General features: G+C 41.7%; 1 long non-coding RNA gene across 1 annotated transcript in view; it reads left to right on the top strand.

Moving 5' to 3' along the window:
• Positions 1–23,242, top strand: part of LOC306932747 — a 48,037-nt gene extending 24,795 nt beyond the window's left edge. The window contains exons 4-5 of the long non-coding RNA XR_013791155.1: positions 21,485–21,576; positions 22,501–23,242. This is a non-coding gene — a long non-coding RNA (uncharacterized lncRNA). The remainder of the gene's footprint in view (positions 1–21,484; positions 21,577–22,500) is intronic.
• The last annotated feature ends 221 nt before the right edge of the window (positions 23,243–23,463 follow it).

Genomic DNA, 23,463 nt, shown 5'->3' with positions numbered 1-23,463 from the left:
TGCCTCTCGTTCATAATAGGAACGCTTTTTGGATCATGTATCGTATAAATGAAATCGGCAAGCTAGCAAAAATATTTCTCCCTTTTTTTTTCCCGGATTGAAAGCAGAGTTTTCCTTCTATATCAATGAATCTGCAAGAAATATATGTTTTATAATAGATCGACTAACTAATAGATTATTTATAATCTACTAAATAATTAGTCCCTTACCCCTGTATTGTACTGTACTTCATTGTACAATGGTGGCGTACAAACATAGGGCCGATCTAGAACACGATGGGTTGCATCGTGACGCTCTTATAGATCTGCAATTTAAAAATGTTATCGTTCATTTATCGTAATTGAGGCAAAAGTTTGAAATAATCGTGATATTGATTGGAACTAAATCTAATCGCCTAGTTCCAGTTTTGGTGGACTAGTGGTGGACTGCCTTTAATGTATGTCTTAACTCTTACAGTACAGTACAGTATAGTGTGTATTTAGACATTTGACTGGAGTGACATAATCCTCCAGAGGTACATGAAAGCAGAGGTCACTCTGGCAGGTGGAGCTAAATAAAGCAGCAACATTCTCTTTACAATTTACAATTTACAATTTAGGCATTTAGCAGACGCTCTTAATCCAGAGCTTTACAAACTGACCAGCAGCAGGGAGCAGTTTCAGGCCACGGTCACACGTACAGCACATCAGAAAATCTCTACCGCAGTGTCAAAATGGCTGAACACCCCATTTCTGAACACTTTCCACACGGGTACCATCAGACTGTTGAATAGGGCATGAACACTGCTTTCTGCTTTTGTGTATCATCCTCAAATGTCCAACTTGTTGTCATGCTGCCATGCGGCCCTTGTCTCTTGTCCCACTTGGGAGAGGCTGGCTTGTGTCATGTGTTAGGAGTTTGCTCAGGCCTGCCACACTCACATGCTCCACTGTCTTAAACCCCACTTCTTCATAGGCGATTTGAAGCAGCCGACTGAGTACATGTATTGCTTGACATTAGGGTTTGATTGGCTTTCTTTTTGATGCTATCAAGTTGTAACCTGACTCCGCCAGATGGGGCAGCAGAGAGTACACTGGGGTTCCCCCCTCCTGCTCCCATCTGGGAACTCTCAGGCAGACTTGATGCCCGGCCACAAAACGGCCTGGCCAATCAGCAGCAGCTAGAGGCGGGATAGCTGCTGCTGATTGGCGGAGTCAGGTTAATCAAGTTGTACAATCGCATTAAATGTAGGGTAAGTGTGTTTTGTGAAAAGGTTCAGTAGTAGTCAGTATATTGTGATATAAATCATTGCTATAGTGTTTGTTCAGTAACAGAGGTCTCCCCATCTCTCCAGCTGACAAAATACAAAAAGATAAAATACATTTTCAGGTGGGTTGCCAATTACAGCCAATCAGGAAAGATAACCCATTTATCAGTTTAATTTTATGGTGTTCCAGTTCCAATTTTGTCTGCTCATTTATTTGTGTCATCTCTTCCAGTTTCACTTGTTTATTCTGTATGAGTCCTGATTGGATAAGATTGGTATCCTGAACGCCACGAGCAGGGCCGCTCTACCCTGCACTCCAACCCTACAATGGTTCACTTCACATGGAAATAATAGGCTATATTTGCTTTGTGGCCTGAATTCTATAAATATCCAATTGATTACCGCGGAGCGAGGTTTGTTTACATGCAATATTAAGAATGCATCAATTCTGAGTTGTGTTCCGAAATATTGCACTCAAAGTCTCAAATGAAGCATCGCCGGAAAATGTCAACAATGAATATACAATAAGCGCTCTGTGTAAAACGTTTATCAACACTACAGTTATTCTGACAGGAATAATGAGCTCTAAAACACCACTTTTGTTTAATGTTCAACACTCACTTCCAGCTTTTGGCCACGGCATGTGGAAATATTACGTCACACGGCTTCCTCCAATCATAAACGTGTGTGTGTGTGTGTGTGTGTGTGTGTGTGTGTGTGTGTGTGTGTGTGTGTGTGTGTGTGTGTGTGTGTGTGTGTGTGTGTGTGTGTGTGTGTGTGTGTGTGTGTGTGTGTGTGTGTGTGTGTGTGTGTGTGTGTGTGTGTGTGTGTGTGTGTGTGTGTGTGTGTGTGTGCACACTGTAAAATCATCTGTGTTCATTAACCTCAGAGAGTGTAATGTGTGTACAAATAATTGAATTAATGAACAAATGGAACCAAATAACCCTGACGGGTCTGCAAGTTTGCAAGTGTACCAATGGAGCCAAATGGACCCTTATTAGTCTATGACACAAATAAATGGAACCTGGACCTTAACAGGTCCATTTGGTTCTATTTGTACTCTTCTGATTTAAATTAGCACTCAGGGTTTTTCCAGTGAGGTGTCTCAGGTTTTGTGTTAAGTTCAGAGCCCAGGCCCTGGCCTGTGAGAGGCTCCAGGTTTTGTGTTAAGTTCAGAGCCCAGGCCCTGGCCTGTGAGAGGCTCCAGTGAGGTGTCTCAGGTTTTGTGTTAAGTTCAGAGCCCAGGCCCTGGCCTGTGAGAGGCTCCAAGCCAACATGAAACGTTCCTGTGAGGGTTCCAACGGATGATGTATGCGCACAGACAGAAAACAGGTGGCAAAGTGGTACAGCTTGTTTCCCCTTCCTTTACCATGTTCTCTGTGTTGAAAGAACGTTGACAGATTAAGGTCCCGGGCCGCATGGTTTCTGTCATCTGGATGTAGACAACCTGTTTACTAGAATCAAACACTTTCCCTCTCGGCGGTGACGCTGGTCCTGTAATGTTGTGTGGGATGTTTTTACTGGCGTGGGGTTCAGGTCCTGAAATCTCCCAAGTTCTCTGAGGTCACTGCTAATCGCTACTAGCAAATGTTTTAATGTCCCGCTTAAATTAAAAGATGATGGAGAATGATTTGTCCCCACATCTGTACAGTACATGTCTAAAGTATTGACCATGCTATTGTCATGCTATGCTTACTGTATGTCAGCCATGAAGCTACTGCTGGGTGTATCTCCAATAAATGTAAATCTGTAAATGATACCTCATTTTGTTTTGTATAGCATAAAACAAATTTATAACTTACTTAACTGATCAAAGACACTAAACTACCACAATGGAAGGCTTAATCATGTATGCTCTAATGCATATATTGTTATACAACCAACTGAAATCAGCCAATCTAAAAGTGTCTTTGTGAGCTTGTAGATCTACTGCATAGAGCCATTTTCACTTTATGAAAAATTCGGACAAATTTCACCTATGATGACATGGCCAAAATCGGAATGCTAGGGTGAAAGTCATTAGGAATCAAGAACACCTTTTATTGTCACATCACAGATCAACAGGCATAGGAAAAAAATGTTTTTTGCATTTAGAAAAATCAAACAGTGAAAATGTTATTTATTTATTTATCTTTTTGCATTTCTGCTCTTTTACTATTAGTTTCATCCTCAGAATAGTAGGCAAACTGTAGGCCTAATCATTCATCATTCATTAGGCCCTAATGAATGCATAAAGGCATCCCTTGTGAGCTTCATGACCAGGTGAAAAATGGTGCGTTCAGTCAGGAAACACTTCAGCACCTCAGCTCCACAGTTCTATTCTGGGGATTTTGCATTGGCAATTTTTTTGCTTGTTTGCACTTTGCAGCATTTGCCTCATGCTGCTGCCCTTCTAGGAAATGCTGCTCACCCTCCACCACCCCAGCTACTGTGCCACCTGTTGTTTTGGATCTGATTTATTGTAATACGGGGGGGATTCAGAAGGTTTCCTGTATAGTAGGGGAGATGTAGTGCACTCCTTAAGAGGATGCCTGAATCAGTACTCAAGTTCATCCCCAAACCAAATAAATGTGTTGCTTGTTTTACCGTATATTAACCCATTAAAGGGGATTACCACTCATTGCACTCTGCAGGCCAAAGAGTACACAGACGTGATGTCACTGATCACACGACACCATGACGTTCTAGACCTCCAGTTTAAAGGACAACTTTAGTTTTTTTCAACCAAGGTTCATGTTTTAGGTTGTTATTAGAGATAAAGAAAGTAAAAGATGAGTTATTTTATTTTCATTTGCTGCTTTCTTTCATTTTAGCAATTTTTGCTATTTTTGACAGGGGGCGGGGGCATTCGAACATGGGGCTAAATATGTATTTCTTTACAAAATGTTATAGCGATTTATTTTTGTATTATTTACTATAGTCCTACTAAACCCCAAAAAATGTAATTTGGCCACAAAAGATCACTCTACTGAAGTGAGAAGACGAACAGTCGCCTGGTATCTTCGCCCCCAGCTTGGCTAATCCAACTAAAGCGACCTTTGCTTCCCCCCAGACTCCACGCATCACGTCCTGACAGCCAATCGACGATGATGTTGTTCGGAGCCCCGGTGATTTTATTCATCCAAAAACAATATATAAGCCCTTTGCAAAGACATAGGAACTAATTTTGCTGCTCCTAAATGATGTAGTAGCAGGAATTATGTTAAATATATTGAACCGAGCTGTCTTTGGTGTTTTCTAGCTCGGCTGTTAGGTGTTTTGAGGTACAAAATGGAACGAGTGGGTGCATTTGGTTACACTCCCAAAGTTAAATTACTGTGTACTTTTTATATCTGTTATATCAATAATATATCAATAATCAAATAATATCCACCACTCGGGGAGGGTGGGGGAAGAGATCTACAGATACAGATCTTGCATGGAAGAGAGTGAGCAGCTGGAGTGAAGGGACTTTTACAACGCAGACCTGTGCAACCAAAGGGAAGTGATTGAAGCGACTGGAAACAAATATATATCTTCAGGTTTGAATGCACCTTAACCCTAGACTGATGATCGTAACATATTTGGGGGGCTCGTCCCCCAAATATTTATACTTTACCCATATTTTATACTTTGGCTATTCAAAAATAGCAAATATTACGCGTAATATTTAGTGTTAGTAATATTTTGTGTTAGCAATTTAGTGTGTAGTGACGCGCCCATAGCGTATAAGCTTGTAGATCTGCTATTTTTGAAAAATCATAAATCATAAAATCCCTGGTACAAAATATTTTGAGATTTGGTTATGTGGCCAAACACATCTGTGGGTCCTTGACATGAAAACATTTGAGTATCACTAATAAAGTAACATACGTTTTTCAGAAAACTGTTAACATTTAGTATTATTGTAATTCAGTTCATGAGGTGTCCTTTCCTGAAGTGAGGTTCATGTTTTTAAAACCATTTGCCTGGCCTCTACACAAAAAACACCTCCAGTATTCGGTCAGTTCAGGTCAGCCTCTTCCTGCATGTGTGAACAAGACAAAGATTTGTGACGATCATCTTTGTTACACCATCTTTTTTGAAAAGGCCTGTTCCTCCCTCAGGGAGAGCTAACATTCACATCAATCCTGTAGCATTCAGCAAACAATAGTGGCTTGGCTGCGTTGCATCCGGTACAGTCTTCTAAACCTGTTCCACTTTAGTTTTTTCTTCTTTTTTATGAATCCCATCAGAGCACATGAAACAATGACAGTCCATCACAATGTTAGGGTGTTTTAAAAAATGGCTTGGTCAATGACCCGTTATTTAGTAAACTCTTGTCTCGAATGACATACGATAGATAATGGCGATCGCTGCACGGTGCACCCTGAAATTCACATCATGGAAACTGATCTGGGGATGCCATACTCAGAAGGGATATCGGCAGCAGACGTGAATGGAATTTCATCTATGTTAGAGCTCTTTCTGTTGGTTTTGCGCCACGAAGTCATAACGTCCTTCAGCACAGCGTTTTCTTCTCAATAGATTTTCCAGATAGTGAAATATAGTACCTTTCCCTGGACTGTTGTTTAAGATTCTCTGCATCCCCAGAGCGAGTCTTCTCTTTCACTCATGCATTCTTCTGGGAGATATCGTTTTTTACTCTGTGGGAATTTTGGTTCTTGGATAGTACATGGACAAAGCAGCCTGTCATGTTGCCAGCCTGTTGACAGACAGGACACACTCCACTGCTGTTGAATGCTGGGCAGGCAATGTTGCTGCCTTCAGCTTCCATGGGAAGCCTTAAACACTTAAACCCCTATATCGTTACTGTTGGGCAGAAACCTCTTATCTCCATGTTCTATTTGTGTTTTTCGTAAATGAACGCACTACTCGATCATACTACAGCATCACACAAAAGCATCAAAAGTAGCAGATTCACAAGCTCGAATCGTGGCAAAAAGCAACACGTTTTGAGTTTGTACATAATGCTACTTTTGATGTTTTTGAATTCGAAACCTGAAAAATAACAGCTTTGGTTTCCACCGGACAGAGACGATATACTTTTTTGACCAGGGTTCCCAGAGATCTATACCAGAGGTCTTCAACGTTTTTCAGTCCATGGACCCCTTAGCTGATAGAGAGAGATGTGAAGCAGTAAACCACCACTACATATTGTCCTTAGCTGATAGAGAGAGATGTGAAGCAGTAAACCACCACTACATATTGTCCTTAGCTGATAGAGAGAGATGTGAAGCAGTAAACCACCACTACATATTGTCCTTAGCTGATAGAGAGAGATGTGAAGCAGTAAACCACCACTACATATTGTCCTTAGCTGATAGAGAGAGATGTGAAGCAGTAAACCACCACTACATATTGTCCTTAGCTGATAGAGAGAGATGTGAAGCAGTAAACCACCACTACATATTGTCCTTAGCTGATAGAGATGTGAAGCAGTAAACCACCACTACATATTGTCCTTAGCTGATAGAGAGAGATGTGAAGCAGTAAACCACCACTACATATTGTCCTTAGCTGATAGAGAGAGATGTGAAGCAGTAAACCACCACTACATATTGTAAAAAATAATGTTGCACATTAAACTTTTTCATATATTTCATAGACTTGTTTGACAGCACTATCATGTGTGTTGTGTAAATTAATGTTTTATTTTCTCTGTTAAATGGTGCATTTATATAGCGCCTTTATCCAAGGCACTTTACATAGATGTGCATTACATTCACCCATTCACACACACATTCATACACCGATGCCGGGGGAAACCATGCAAGGTACCAACCTGCACATCGGGAGCAGATCAATTAGGGGTTCGGTGTCTTGCTCAAGGACACTTCGACACTAACTCTGTGGGAGCCCGGGTTCGAACTGGGAACCTTTCGGTTTCCATCCGGTCACTCTACCCCTGAGCCACTGCCGCCCTTGTTGGCAACCTCTTTTTCTATTAATATGTGCATGTTCATGTGCATTTTCAGACATTTAACCACTTAAATGCTCAATACTTGACCTTTGGCTCTGTACTCCATCTGCTCTTTTTTCCCCTCTTCACCAAACCTCTTCGACGAAAATAGCCGATCAACAAACTCACAATGTGTCAGCGAATGTTCCCCAAAGAATCGGGATATAGGGTTCAAGTGGTTAATGCAAAAAGAAAAATTCTTATCACTCAAAGATTCGGCGGCCTCCCTGTAGTAACTCTGAGGACCCCCTAGGTGTCCTGCATCCATCCACTGAAGATGCATGCCCTACAGGGTTCCCAGGGCTCTATACTAGGTCTGCTCCTTTTCCACATGCATCTTTCCAGAATCTCTTCGCCGAAAATGGCTTTTCTACAAGCTCACAACGTGTTGCAACGTGACATGTTGTGACCTTGTAGATTGTCTATTTTCGCCGAATGTTCACCCCAGAATGGGAATGCAAGAAAGCCAATTCCAGGCCCCATCATGGTACACACTTCCGCTATCCTAAATGGGCACGATCACTCCATGTGAACATCAGATCTCGTGAGAGAGTTTTGCTGACACAGACAGGTCTCAAACAAAGGTAATGTCCTCCTGATTTGTCTGTCTGAAAAAAGATTTAAATCAGAATGTGCAGAGCATTGTGGCCTGTGAAGAATCAGTCCAATATTTACGGTCATCCCGGGCGGCTGGCGTAGCCGTCTGGGCACCTTGGCTGGTAATCCAGTCTGGCAGTGTGCCGCGGGTTCGACTCCCGATCCCGACGGCCTTTACTGCGTGTCACCCCCCCATCTCTCTCTCCCCATTTCCTGTCAGCCTACTATATACCTATCCCTCTATGAAAAACGAAAATAAAGGCGAAAGCCACAAAAGAAAATGTTTAAAAAAAATTACAGTATCTATGACCATGGTCACTTCACCATCAGAATTGAGACCTGTCTTACTACTTGTCTCCTAAATCCATGTGACACAAATACAGGCAATCAATCAGAGTTTGAGAGTCTTGGTCTCATCGTATTTGTTAAGGGTGTCAGGAGAATTGATAGATTTTCCTGGGTACCAGAGATTAAAGTGGTAGTTATGCATTATATTCACACAGAACAACACAACACAGCTTGTGTACTGTAGTTCCAACTGTGGATGAATGCAGCATGAATAGCCCAACATTTCAATACAAATGTTGTAAATCCATTTCATTGTGCCGTTGGATAGTGGTCTCTGGATGCCAATACTTGAGACATTCCAGAAATCGTATTGAATTGGAAAACAGTGTAAACTAAATATTTATTATCCTTTTATTTTTTACCTATTCCCATGTTACATGAACCAGACCGTTATTAAATATGATTTGCTAACGATATAGATAACTTGGACAATGCCACAGCTTTAAACATTTATGGATTATTATTATTATTATTATTATTATTATTTGTATTATTATTATTTGTATTGTTGTTGTTGTTATTATTATCATTTTCATTAACTGGGATAGGAAAATAATGCCGTTTTAAAAATAGTTGCAAGACAATATACCTTGACAAAGACATCACATATACATTTAATGCTATAAATTCAAATTCAAAACCTAAATTAACATTTCAAAGCATGAACTCTTGCATACCTCTCTTAATATAGTTATATTTTGTATTAAGTATAGCTCAAAGCATATAGTTCCATTTATAGCCATATTTTGGCCAGTAGCCTATGTTTCATTTCAGTCAAATGGATAGTTTATAACACAGTTGTGAAAGCAACTTTGGGCTTGTTTTTTATGTAAAGTATTGTGTCAATTATATTGTTGGTTGCACGTCTCAAAAAGGTTTGGTATTCTCCTTTTATTTTTCCACTGTTCTCTTTATTTCATAGATATAGTTAAGATGTGTTCCAGATGCAGATTATATGATCCTTCAGAAATGTTAGTATACGGCTTCAAGTTTAAAAACTAGACAGAACCTTGATAATGTTCCTTGAACCATTACTGTCCCAGACAATGCAAGACATCCAGGAGTACACTGCATGAGTTCAGGTCTATTGGAGAACTGAAATCCAGCTACAAATCATGCTTTTCGTAGTTCCATTTCACCCGTAGTGATGAATTCTGTAATATATTTCAAGCAATACTTGAATGGAACTACAATACTTGAATCCTTCAATATCTCTTTAGTGTAGTTAACCCTGTAAGCCCTATTTTATACTTTGACATACAACGGTGTCAGACGAAAATAGCTGATCTGCAAGCTCACAACACGTCACTATTCCACATGTGAGTTTGTAGATTGGCAATTGCTACTATTTTAATTTTTGTACAGTCATGCCTAAAACAGGTTGAAAGTCGTTTTTAACAACTTTTCTTTATTTTCTCTCATGTACTGTATGTCACCAGCAAATGTTAGGTTGTTGTCCTGAAAGTGAAGTTTTTTATATTAAGACAAAGAACAGCATTCCCTGATGAACCATGGCTGGAATGTTAACTTCTCCCCCCAAAAATAAATTAGCTGGTGATTTATTTTTGTTTCATTATTTGTCTTGGTTCCTGAAGTTAGAATAATCTTGGACTTGAGATGAAAAGAACTCTTTTTAAATGACCACATCCATTCATTGTTATCTTTGAAAGCGGGCGTGCGCACACACACACGCACGCGCGCACACACACACACACACACACACACACACACACACACACACACACACACACACACACACACACACACACACACACACACACACACACACACACACACACACACACACACACACACACACACACACACACACACATTATTTGATTTTGCCGGGCTTGAGTTTCAATTTGAAATCAAAAGTCTAGTGGTTTCTATGAAAGCATGACATTGAAAACAATCCCTGTCTGGTCTAACAGTATGACGGCATCGTGCACTATGTCAGCACTGCATCACACTGTTGGCGTGTTCATGTTTGTCCCAGACAAACCTTGGCAAAGTTTTGGCAATCTATTTTCTCTTACCATTTACTCTGTTGAATTTTATGGCCCTCTAATGGGTGTTCTGTTCCAGAAGAAGGCGAAAAAAAGGCACGCACGCACGCACGCACGCACGCACGCACGCACGCACGCACGCACGCACATTTTTTGTTTTGTGGCAAACTGGTGTTAGTACCTGAAGGGAATGACAGAAATCTGTTCAAAAGGACATGCAGTATCTTGTGAGACTGGGGACATCATATATGTTGTGAGACTGGCGGATATAATATGTTGCGAGACTTAATATCATGCTTCGTTATGATTATGATGTTGCTAAATGCTTCTTTATTATATTTTATTTTTTGCCATGCTTTTAATCTTGTAAGATTCGTGAGAATGTAAAGCGCTTTATAAATAAAATGCATCATCATCGTCGTCGTCGTCGTCGTCGTCGTCGTCGTCGTCATCAATTGCGACAGCCGGCCACATTTACTATGATATCAGGGATCTCCATCCCTGATGATGTCACGTGATGTCACGAGACCTGGGCACCATATATGGGGGCATTCCCATTTATGGGGATTTTGAGTGACTGACTAACGGGAAATGTACAATTTCATAGTAAATGCTAATATAATACATTTCATTTGTAAAGCACTTCCATTTACCTTACTTTACCATCTCAAAGTGCCAAAAGAAAAAGTGTTGCCCCCTCAGCACCCCTACAGTACTTCCCTTTAAAAGGACATATAGTTTGAGGATGGTATAACCTGGTGAAACAGGACCTATAGTATTGTGTGTAGTAAACTGTTGCACCAGTACAGTTTTCTCAGTTACATGTATTCACAAATCTTCCATGGGTGTCCTGATGGTGGGTGTGTTAGCAATATTCTGTTGACAATGTGTAAGTTTGCTAATGGTGGCCAGCTCTAACTTTAATACAATATGTGGAGGCTGGGTAGTGTGCACAGGCACCATAAAATGGCAATATAAAACAAAATCAATAAAAGTCTTAAAAGTCTTCTCATTAGGAGGCGGAGCACATTTTTAGTGCGTTACTGTCAGCTGTAACCGGCGCCACAGCTGTGAGTCTAACTAACAAAGTCATCAATTGTGCTGCCGATAAACATGAATGTTTCAACTTTGTCACATCACAATCTTGCAGGTGTTGGTGTGCACAAACTGCAGTTTACACACACACGCGCGCGCACATGCGCACGCACAAAATATTTCGTTTGTTCTCAGACAAAATAATGGCACAGTACCTCAGACTCTTGTGCAAGTGAAGACGTGACGTACTGTAGCAGCAGATATGGTTCAAGTATACATATACAGTATACACAAGGCTGTATACTTTTAGTGTATACAGAGCTAATGCAATGGAATCTTATACGTATATGTGATTGACATGAAGATAACATTCAGCACCTGTTAAGCAGCTTTGAAGGTCTGGCTGTGGAATCTGTTTCTTAAAACCATTAAGACCTGAGCCCAATTCTACTAATGCCTTCTAAACCAGTAGTTCTCAAACCTTTCCGTGCCTTAAGGACCCCCAACATCATATGTATTTGGCTGTGCAGACACTCACAAACCACAACATGGTTTGTGCCAGGGACCCACAGAAGATTTGTGGTGAAACACTTGAATGGTGCATTTGGTGCATTTATATAGTGCCTTTATCCAAGGCGCTTTACATAGATTGTGCATTACATTCACCCATTCACACACACATTCATACACCGATGGCGGCAGAAACCTAACCTGACTCCGCCAGATGGGGCAGCAGAGAGTACACTGGGTTCCCCCCTCCTGCTCCCATCTGGGAACTCTCAGGCAGACTCGATGCCCGGCCACAAAACGGCCTGGCCAATCAGCAGCAGCTAGAGGCGGGATAGCTGCTGCTGATTGGCCAGGCCGTTTTGTGGCCGGGCATCGAGTCTGCCTGAGAGTTCCCAGATGGGAGCAGGAGGGGGGAACCCAGTGTACTCTCTGCTGCCCCATCTGGCGGAGTCAGGTTAGCAGAAACCATGCAAGGCACCAACCAGCACATCAGGAGCAGGTTCAGTGTCTTGCTCAAGGACACTTGGACACTAACTCTGGGGGAGCCCGGTTTCGAACTGGCAACCTTGCGGTTACCATCCGGCCGACTCTACCCCTGAGCCAAAATGCTCAAAAATAGCAGATATACAAGTTCACAGTGTGTCACTTCGTGCCACGTTGCAAGCTTGTATATCTGATATTTTTTTTGAACCACTGTTCTAAATCCTTAGTTTTCTGAAAAACCTATGTTATATAAAATATCAAATGACAGATGCTTTTAATGGGTTAACCTTCGTATGTGCATTTGATATTTTATACTACGGTAATCCCCTGTTTCAGATTGTCCACTGTGTGAGCCTAATTTGTACGTTGAAATTCACCATGTTGAAAGCAAGCTGACTTTGATAATAGTATCATTGTGCCAAATGTGACGTCTTTATCGTGCACCATGCTCACAGGAAATTGCATTTAGGAGAAGGAGAATAGGTTATAATAAAACCAGCACTGGCTGTTTTTGCTGTATTGTTTTATTAAATGAAGCTTTATTATTACTATGTTAATGACATTTTAGTTTTGTAACTGATCTATAACTGAATATAGTTTCCTCATAAACCTTTGTAGATGAATTAGTCAGTAAACGCATCGTCTCTGTCGGGTGGAAACCTCATTATGTTAAAAATGGTTGGTTTCAGGAAATGGGGAAAGAAATAACAAACATAAATAATGGATCCAATGTACAGTAGTTATTATTTAGTCACAAGCTCTTGTTGATACTTTTCATTGGTTAAATCTTTACTCACTTAACCATTTCACTTTCACTTTCAAAGCTTTTCCAACATAGCAAAAATAGCTGAGAGCAAGCTGTTGTAGATCGGCTATTTTTTGTGAGCTTGTAGGTCTTATTGTCTCCACCAGGCCGAAGGCATGGGGAGAGAGTATGTTTTGCACTCCGTCCGTGTGTGTGTCCGTCTGTCCTTGTCTCCACCAGGCCGAAGGCATGGGGAGAGAGTATGTTTTGCACTCCGTCCGTGTGTGTGTCCGTCCGTCCGTGTGTGTGTGTGTCCGTCCTTCCTTCCGTCCGTCTGTGTACAGCTAATCTCCGGCACCGTTAACCCGGTCGATGCCAAACTTTGCACACACACTCCCTGGATGGCAACGATGAACCTCTGCCCCGCATTTTCCAGAACGGCCTGTTATAGCGCCACCATGAGGCAGCTTTTCACATTTTTACCTAAAACTGCACCGATCTGCGTGAAACGTTGCATTCACACTCCCTAGTGGCCAAGGACAAACCTTTGACCTGCAATTTCCGCATCTGCCTTTTATAGCGCCACCAGGAGGCTGACTTTTGTAAAACACCTTTTTTGATATTACTCCTCCAGATTCTGTCCACAAATCTCACAAATCGTTACACAGTATCTCTATTGTCATGTGCTCAAGTCGGATCTGTCCGATATTTCATATTCCATCCTAATTGGCTATAATTGGCTTTCACAGTTTGCAAGATTGCCCCGTTTTGAACAAAAGCCTCAAATCATGAACGCAGCATACAATTTACGTGAAATCTTTCACACATTTTCTTACTAGGCTGAGGAATATATCCCACCCTTTTCACATTGGCCTGTTATAGCGCCACCAACAGGTTGATTTTTGCAAAACACATTTTTGGAACAAAATGCCTCAAATCATCCAATTGCCATCAAAGGCTCCTAAACATTACTCCTAAACATTTTGCCAAACATCACACACACTCCTATCCTCCTGGTGGAGACCTGTGCCCGGAAGGGCACTTTTTCTAGTTTTTTTATACTTTTGTGAGACGCTGCAGTATGATGAAGTAATAATAATAAACTTTATTTACATAGCACCTTTTATGCATAAATGCAACTCAAAGTGCTTTACAGAGCAGAACAGAAAGAAGTAGGCCATTAATGTACGAAAAGAAGAATATGGAGATACAACATTTCTGGCCAACAGCAATTGGCTTAAAATATTCGCTTTAAAAAGTCTGGCTAAATTCGGTTTCACGCATTTTCTTTTGAACACTAGGCTCCTTCCTAATTAACATCTCACCTGCATATTGCCCGATTTATACCTCGTCCTACGACAGATTCGTGACCTGAAAGACAAAGTAGCTGATCTCCAAGCTCCCAAGGTGGTGAGGTGCTTTGTGAGCTTGTAGATTGTTTATTTTTTAAGTATAAATCAGGCTATTATATTATCTTGGAGCAAAAACCTGAACGTATTCCATCAATCTGACAGCCATACATTTGGTATACAGTCCGGCACAGCTACATTTGTTAGTATTGGGTTCCAGTAACATTTCATATTAAGACGGTGCTTAAACACTCAGACACTTAAATTAGTATGACTCTTTACTTTGGCATAATGGGTGTCTCCGGAGTTCTAATGCAAATGCTGATAATATAACATTAACCACCACCATTTCCACGGTTAATGTATCTTCATGATTTTTCTCTTGCCATGTGGTTTCACTGCAATAAAACCCACACTCAGCTGACCTACATTCAACTGAATGTAGGTCAAAGTAACGTTGAATTTATTATATTTTAATTTTTATTTAGGAAACACAAAGTGCACACGATGTGAACTTGTAGATGGAATGAATAGGATGGAAATGGATAAAATGGTTAAAAATGATTTTGATGCTGTATTAACTACTTTTGCTGGGGAACCCCTGGTAATTAAAATCAACTCTCCCCCAGAAGTACCCACCCATTATCCCATGGCCATGCCCTTGACAAGATGGATAGATCGATGGACAGTTATTGATCCCATGGGGGAAATTCAGTGTTGCAACACCGCTGTGCGTCTACGTCTATGTAGTAGGTAAGGCTGTAGCTTGGCTCGGCTCCCACAGTGTCCGTTCTCTGTCGGTTGCTTGCCATCGGTGCCATGGATGCCACGCAGTGCCCAGCCAGCCTCATCCTTGCCTTGTCCATGACCTTCACACCAAGTGCCTTCATAGCATTCTTGTGTACACACGCACACACCCAGGGCCTTTCCCTGCTGTACAGTGAGCGTCCCTGCCCGTGCCTCATATAGCAGCACTGAACAGCTACCGTAGGAGAGCTAATCTCTCAAGATTTTTCTTTCACCAGATGGCTAACCAGATACCCAGCTATCCACCCCACCCCCCACCCCCAATTCCACTCTGGGAGGCACCTGCCATGCATCCCCTGCCATGTTGCCACCCACGTGGTGCAGGCCCACATTGAGCCAGTTCCACCAGACCCAGGTGGTGCAGGCCCACGTTGAGCCAGTTCCACCAGACCCACGTGGTGCAGGCCCACGTTGAGCCAGTTCCACCAGACCCACGTGGTGCAGGCCCACGTTGAGCCAGTTCGACCAGACCCACGTGGTGCAGGCCCACGTTGAGCCAGTTCCACCAGACCCACGTGGTGCAGGCCCACGTTGAGCCAGTTCCACCAGACCCACGTGGTGCAGGCCCACGTTGAGCCAGTTCGACCAGACCCACGTGGTGCAGGCCCACGTTGAGCCAGTTCGACCGGACCCACGTCGTGCAGGCCCACGTTGAGCCAGTTCCACCAGACCCACGTCGTGCAGGCCCACGTTGAGCCAGTTCCACCAGACCCACGTCGTGCAGGCCCACGTTGAGCCAGTTCCACCAGAAAGAATACGCATGTGACAGAGGTGCCTCAGGTGCGCCGTCCAAAGCGGACTTGAGCCACGAGAGGTACTGCCGAGCGAGCAGTCAGGGGAGCGAGTTGCCTTGCAGAATCATAACCCTAATCAAATCCATCCCAAATCATTAGCCATCACCCATTTGCCGTCTTATAGGAGTGAGAATGCGTGGTGGGCAGATACAATTTATTTTTTTATTTTTTTCATAAAAAATAGGCCTATATAATATTTATTATAAAGTAAAATAGAAAGGGGGGAAAGAGAAATAAAGAAAGATTACTGAGACCATACAGGCTGATCGTTGTCAACTACCAAACTAGCATCCAATTCCTCAACAGTCTAATGCATTCTGAAAAGGGTTGCCAAGTGTTAAACTTGGGTGTGTTTATGTATCCCCAATCCAACGAGAATGAGTCGGACCCTTCCAATACGTAAAAAATTAATCCTCTTGCCAGTAGGGTTAAAAACGTAGCCGTTGTTGACGATTCACTATAATGGGTGCTGAGGTGCAAAATTCCCTGAGATCGTTCAAAAGTCGTACAGTAAAATACATCTAGCTTAATTGCAATTGACAGGAGTGAGTTTCTTGGGTGGTAAAACAGTTATTGCGTTATTCATACAGTACTAGTATCTATGTTTTGGACGATTTATTGAACTAAGAAACCTTGTATATCCATATTTTGTTGTTTTATGTTTGTTCATAAATTATTATACTGGTAACAGTTAGAGTGGGCACAACTGAATAAAATATACATGATTAGAACATACTTGAACAATCAAATAGGTTAAGGCTAAGGTTAAGTTAAGTAGGTTGAACAACAATTAGGTTAAGGCCTAATATTTCTACAATTGCTAAGAAAGTCCATATGACAGTGTCTCCCGGAAATAGCTGATCTACAAGCTCACAACATAGTTTTGAAAACCTTTGTCATATAATGACACCAAGTTGAAAGTCTGTCTGTGGTGTTAATAAATATTTAACCAATGCCGGTATTAATGATAGATAATTACCACGATCCATTGGTCCTTTTTTCGAAAAGTGTTTCCGCCCGACACTAAGCAGTAGACGCCATTGGGACTGAACATGTTTCCGCCCGACACTAAGCAGTAGACGCCATTGGGACTGAACATGTTTCCGCCCGACACTAAGCAGTAGACGCCATTGGGACTGAACATGAATGTGTTTCCGCCCGACACTAAGCAGTAGACGCCATTGGGACTGAACATGTTTCCGCCCGACACTAAGCAGTAGACGCCATTGGGACTGAACATGAATGTGTTTCCGCCCGACACTAAGCAGTAGACGCCATTGGGACTGAACATGAATGTGTTTCCGCCCGACACTAAGCAGTAGACGCCATTGGGACTGAACATGAATGTGTATTTCTTTAACCCACTGGCCGATTCTAGAAATGTCTTCTAAATCCAAAAACAGTTTTCTGAAAAACGTATGTTGCTATATCAGTGGTTGGTTCTAAAACCTTTTCATGTGAAGGACCCCCAAATGCTATATCAGTGGTTGGTTCTAAAACCTTTTCATGTGAAGGACCCCCAAAATTCTATATCAGTGGTTGGTTCTAAAACGTCTTCATCTCAAGGACCCCCAACATTATGTATGCATTTGTCCTCAGACCCATCTCCAGAGACTACCCAGGACCCATCATAAGCCAATATTTGAGTTAAAATTTTTCATTTTAATATAGTTTTTCACTATGAGCTTATGCTGTTTTTGAAAAATCGTGACTACTATATATGTACAGTATACGTATACCTGTATGTATATAGCTAAAATGAGACAGATGCTTTCCTGGGCTTTAAAGGGTTAAAGGGCCTGTTTGGGGTGTCTCTCTGTGAGGTTTGGGAGTGGGAGTTGTGCCCATAAAGCATTACACTTGCATTACAGAGGTCAACAGTCATACAGAATATACCTCGGTTCCAAAATAGTGTCATGGGAAAATGATGGGGAATTTTATGCGGTGATATTGAAAACCAATACCAACATATCAGATATAAATCATGATTCCATCACTGGCTGGCCGGTTAAGGTGTTGGACTAAAAATCGACCCGTCTAACGGCAATAAATCAAACCTTTTCACACTTGGATTATATTGTAAATGTCTACTGGCTCAATAGTGTGTATTCTTACAAATCCCTGCGAGACATCGTTGACTTCATCACACTGATAATCTTACATAGTCTTCGTAAAAGTTCATTATTTTTGCTCACTTCTTATTGATATTAATGTGACGATAATGTTTAACAGCGGCACTTATTTAATTTTCAGAATGCAATTTGGCAGCCCCACACACACACACACACACACACACACACACACACACACACACACACACACACACACACACCCTTATCTGCAAATCGGTCAATTCATTTTCAACTTCATACAATTTTCTATTCCATATATATATATATATATATATATATATATATACACCCATATTCCTGTCAAAGTATAACATTTTGCTGCTGGTTTCTCATCCTCTTACACCCTGATCAGCTAGCTTATTTGAACCATCTTAAAATGTTTTTTTTACTTCTTTTTTTTAAAGGTAAAAAAAAAATGGCATAAGGGCTAAGCCCATAGACTTATTATTTCCACTGTGGTGGAATAAAAGTGATAGTTGTAGTGATACTTTTATTCCATCACATAAAAAAACAGACGCACAGCAGACGCACACTCAAAACACAGAGCAGATATCAGAGCTTAATGCAAGCTTTGGGTCGTGTGACCTCCTTCAGGCCATACCTTAATTAATTATAATATAAGCCATGCAGTGCTGACATTCCTCGGGCATACCATGCCTGAGGAAGGTCACACGACCGAAAGCGTGCATTAATAAGCTCTGATATCTGCACAGTGTTTTGGCTGCTGTTTGTTCAGTTTTGTGCTGTTTTTGTTCAGCTCCAGGGCCTCATAGGCTTTTGGTTGGCCGGCCGGGCGGTGGTTTATTTCACTGTTCTATTCCACACATTTGTTAACGCTCCGTGTATGTACTATTTTTTTTATATGATTAATCTAAGCGAAACAATTGTTTACGCATATGTCACGTTAAAATGAACACTGATGACTGTGTGTGTGTGTGTGTGTGTGTGTGTGTGTGTGTGTGTGTGTGTGTGTGTGTGTGTGTGTGTGTGTGTGTGTGTGTGTGTGTGTGTGTGTGTGTGTGTGTGTGTGTGTGTGTGTGTGTGTGTGTGTGTGTGTGTGTGTGCGCGCGTGCCAGGGACCCCCCAGAAGATATGTGTTAAAAAAAATCAAAACCCTTTTTTTTCAAAGATAGTGATGTATGATGGAAGAACTGGAACGGCATCTGCCCTGGAGTGTGATTCTTCTCCAGACAGTACAATACCAGTTAGTTCCTCTGTACAAGTTAACATTCATCTCAGTGTGTTCTCATGACCTGCAGGGGTGACAGACACGGGGACAAACATGACAAATGAGAAGCTAAATACCACTGGTACACACTCTTATGTCTGGCTCATACATTCCCAGTTTTCCCACCCAAAACTACATATTATTAGACCGTCGATTAATCAAATCTAAACACCCCCTGGGTGTATTTTTAGAATGGCGGAATGTCAGCCACGTCAACTTGTGCATATTTGGTTGTTTGCCCTTTTTAACAAACTATACAGTTGGGAAGGACTTAATAACTTTGCATTGTCTGTGTACTGTTGTACGAGCTGTATAAAAAGTACAAGCAGTTCTTTTAGATTGTTAGATTAGACTTTATTGTCCCTGAGGGGGGTTTGTTTTCATAGTCCTTTCAACACAGCAGCAGCACACAGACGATATAAACACATACAGCAGCATAGAGATGAAGACAATATGTGGCATCTCCATAAATACAGTACATCCATCCATGCATCCTAAAGAAGTGTCCCTCAAACTTTCATGTCAAGGAACCCGACATTGATATGGATTTGCCAGCTGACCCCCATCTGAAAATGTTTTGCCAGGGACCCCCAGGACAGAAGATTGATGTTTGTTTTTGTTGAAACATGGAAGATTTTTTTTTGTCAGGCTAATGAAAGCTCATGAAAACTAGACGACCTGTTCTAGCCCTAGTCATACTGACGGCCTATCAATTATTTTCAAAAATAGCAGATGTGCAGCGCGGCACGAAGTGACGTGAGCTTGTAGCTCTGCTAGTTTTAAATAATCAGCAACATAATGGATAAAGTGGTTAAAATGATTGATGTTATTACTACTTTTGGACCCCCTGGAACCCCCCCTCCCCGACCCCACTTTGAGTACCACTGTCCGAAAGGTCCTTTACACCAGGAGCGACGTGAAACGATGGGGAAAATGCGTTGCAAAGATTTCAGATCAAACTTTTTATCATACAGTTTGATGGTTTTATTTGCCGTAAAATTCATGTGCACGTACTTGGATCCATTTTAAATTAATGCAAATTATTCACAAAATAGAAAATGCTCCGGTGTGGTATGGACATTGACACAAATTTCAATTTTCAACCAGTGGTCCTTGAGGGGGTTTCAGGTGGTCCCCAACTAAATGATGGAGAGTTGGTAACCAAATGATCCCTTATTAGTACTTTAGCTCTTGAGAGCATATAATGAAACCAAATGGACCCTCATTAGATCTTTAACTCTTGAGAGCATATAATTAAACCAAATCCAGGTTTCATTTTACGAGTTAAATCATTGTTAAACATCTACATTTATTTTACAAGAACAGAAGTCTACACAATTATAAGAATGTAGAATAATTGCTAATTTGCCTGTTATCTCTGCTATTGTGATCAAAATCTTATCCAACGACAAGTATATTTCGTTTTGGGTCTGAGAGGCTAAATCTCATGAAATGGTGGGCCTTTGGCTCCAATGCCGAATAAATGATGGACATTGATATGAAAACCACTGGTGTAGAGGGAAAAGGGTCAAGGTAAAGTATTACAGACCCCAAGGGGGACTTCGGTCAATGCAGTATATAGGTTTAAGTGGTTGTTAAAGTCCTGTATCTCTTCCAGATGGCTGTAATGTGAAGTGACCGGATGATGATGGGTGTCATTTACTAGACGTGTGATGGCTCTGTCGTTCTTGTCTAAGGGTTCGGGGTGTGGGGAGGCCAATGTTTTTTAGAGGCAGCTTGTGTGATGCTGGTGAGTTTGTTTTCATTGAGAGAAGGTCAGGATGTTATAGAAGCATGTGGAACAGTACAACAGGATGGGTTGAATTATGCACTCTGCATTTCATTCAGTCGTTCTCATGTGTAAAACTGTCTTGATTGACTTATACGCGTTATACCGTAATAGTCTCTCTAAGGGGGCTAGCAGTGAGATTATTTTCTTTTTTTATGCTGTTCTCTAGTCTATATGAGGCTCTGTTGTGATATGTTGTGAATTTAGTGCTCAGAACCGGTGTGGTTTGTCTGCTTGGATGTGTGAGACAGAGAGTGGATCTATTAATTGCCCTCTGCATAATCCCTAAGAAAACAAGTCTATTCATCTCATCATTCAATACTTTACATGGTTCTTTAAGAATCTAATGTGAGAGTATTTGTGTGTGTGTGTGTGTGTGTGTGTGTGTGTGTGTGTGCTTGCGTGCATGTGTGCGTGCGTGCGCAAAAGTGAAGTATGTTCCAAAAGAAATAGTTCTCCTTTATTCCACAGAAAGGGTGTCTTAATGGTAGATTCAATGCAGGAATGAATTAAGCGTTGGATGGCGTCCAATGGATTATGTCCATACAGCTGACAGATTCCTGGTAATTACATCACTGTTTTTATATTCATTCATTGTTAAGTGCAAACTGTGCATGTGTTGGTGGTGTTTGGAGAAAAGAGTGTACTCTGGTTACAAACTGGACGATTCCAATATTAAGAGGACTTTAGTCTACTTAATAATTAATCAGGTTGAATTCTCTTCAAAACGTTATGTTTATGCAGCAACATTTCTGAAAAGTGCAAATCTGAAACTGTATGTACAAAACTCTTGTGTTTTTAATAAACCTTCTATGCCTATAAGAAAGCCGATTTACGATTATTTACGATTTGGAGGGTTAAATGCTGTGATTTCCCGTTTACTGAAGTCCACTTGTTTTGTGTGTGACCACCAAATAAAACACCAAATATAGAATTTACCATCGAAAATCATTGAAATCATTGAATCAAAACATTCATTACATTGGTGTCAGAAGTGGAATGACAAGACATGGAAGAGTTCCAGGAGACCCTCCAGTACAGGGTTGTTGTTGTGGATGACTGTTGACCCTCGGTGGTCAACAGGTACCAGCTTACACTGCAGATGACACTCTTGAAAAGGAGCCTCATCTTGCAACTGTCAAAGCTGCCAGTGGGAGCACTATACCACCATACTTTATTTGCTTATTAGAGCTGGACAATATTATACATAATCGTAAACACAGCATCTGGACAGGACACTGAACCCCCAGCTGGCCAGATGGCGCCAATGGGCCCCAAGGTGGCCATTTGGCGGCGATGCTGCGTTGGTCCACTCACTGCTAACCCAGGGTTGCATTTCATCCACTGACCATGTCTTATTAATTGTCGGCCAGCGATTAAAGAAGTATTCCTCAACCCTGGAGGTCAGGTCACTGGCATTCAACAGGCTCCACTGTTAAGCTTCACCTATAGCTATTACAGCATTAAAAGATTGAATTCCTCCACAGAAGGAGCGAATATCAGTGCTTCCACTGCCGCTGGCAGTCACCAGGCACCACCATTAAGCTTAACGGTGACGTGCCTCTGGAAACGGTTGACGTATTAACCGCGCTCCGAAGCTGCCAGCAAGCCCAGCCGCTGGACATCAACGCCGCCTGCAATGGACTATCCACTGTGCCTTCCGTCGACACTTAACGACACCACAGGAGAGGCAGAATTGGCAGGGCCATGGCGACCTACGGCCAACAAGGCTCCGAGCACTCACGTCAGAGTGAGACGGGGCAGAGTGGGTGGAAGACTGAGGAAGAGAAGAAGAGAACCAGGTGGAGATGGACAGACGGGACGTCATCACACTGGGGCATCAGAGCATCTCTGGCCTCTGGGGAAGAACGGAATGAGATAGCCTCAGCATCCCAGGACATTGTGTTGGGTGGGTGGGTTACATGGGGACAGTAGAATCCCTGAGGTGTGCAACGTTCGTTCCACACTGCTGACTGACTGAGGAGTGATTCATTACCTACCAGCATGCCTCTAGGATTTTTTTATTTATTATTTCTATTGTGATTAATGTAATTGATTTATATTTGTTTCATAATTTATGCCTCTATTTGTGGAGAATAGTGTGCGTGTGCGGTAGTCTGAGGAAGCAGCCCATCCCCATCTGTGTTCAACTTTTGAGTCAGTTGGAGATTTCTGTGCGCTTTTCACAATTAAAAGTAAAACAATATTCAATAAAATGTTCCTCATCAACGTGTCATTCCTTATTGAACCCACGCTTCATTATAATTGTAACTCCTTACATATGACCTCCCTCTAAAATCACATGGCAGATAGCACTCTACCAGTCAGACATGCTGTAGGATTCTAAGCCTAAAAGACTTGGGGTTGCCAAAGCCCATCAAATCCCTCAATTTTATGCCAGCAGATTGATTTAAGATGTCTGTGCACAAAGGGTACATTAAATAGACATT

The sequence above is a fragment of the Electrona antarctica genome (genome assembly GCF_951216825.1).
Source record: "Electrona antarctica genome assembly, chromosome: 11".
NCBI classification, from domain to species: domain Eukaryota; kingdom Metazoa; phylum Chordata; class Actinopteri; order Myctophiformes; family Myctophidae; genus Electrona; species Electrona antarctica.
This window is presented reverse-complemented; position numbering and strand designations above follow the sequence as displayed.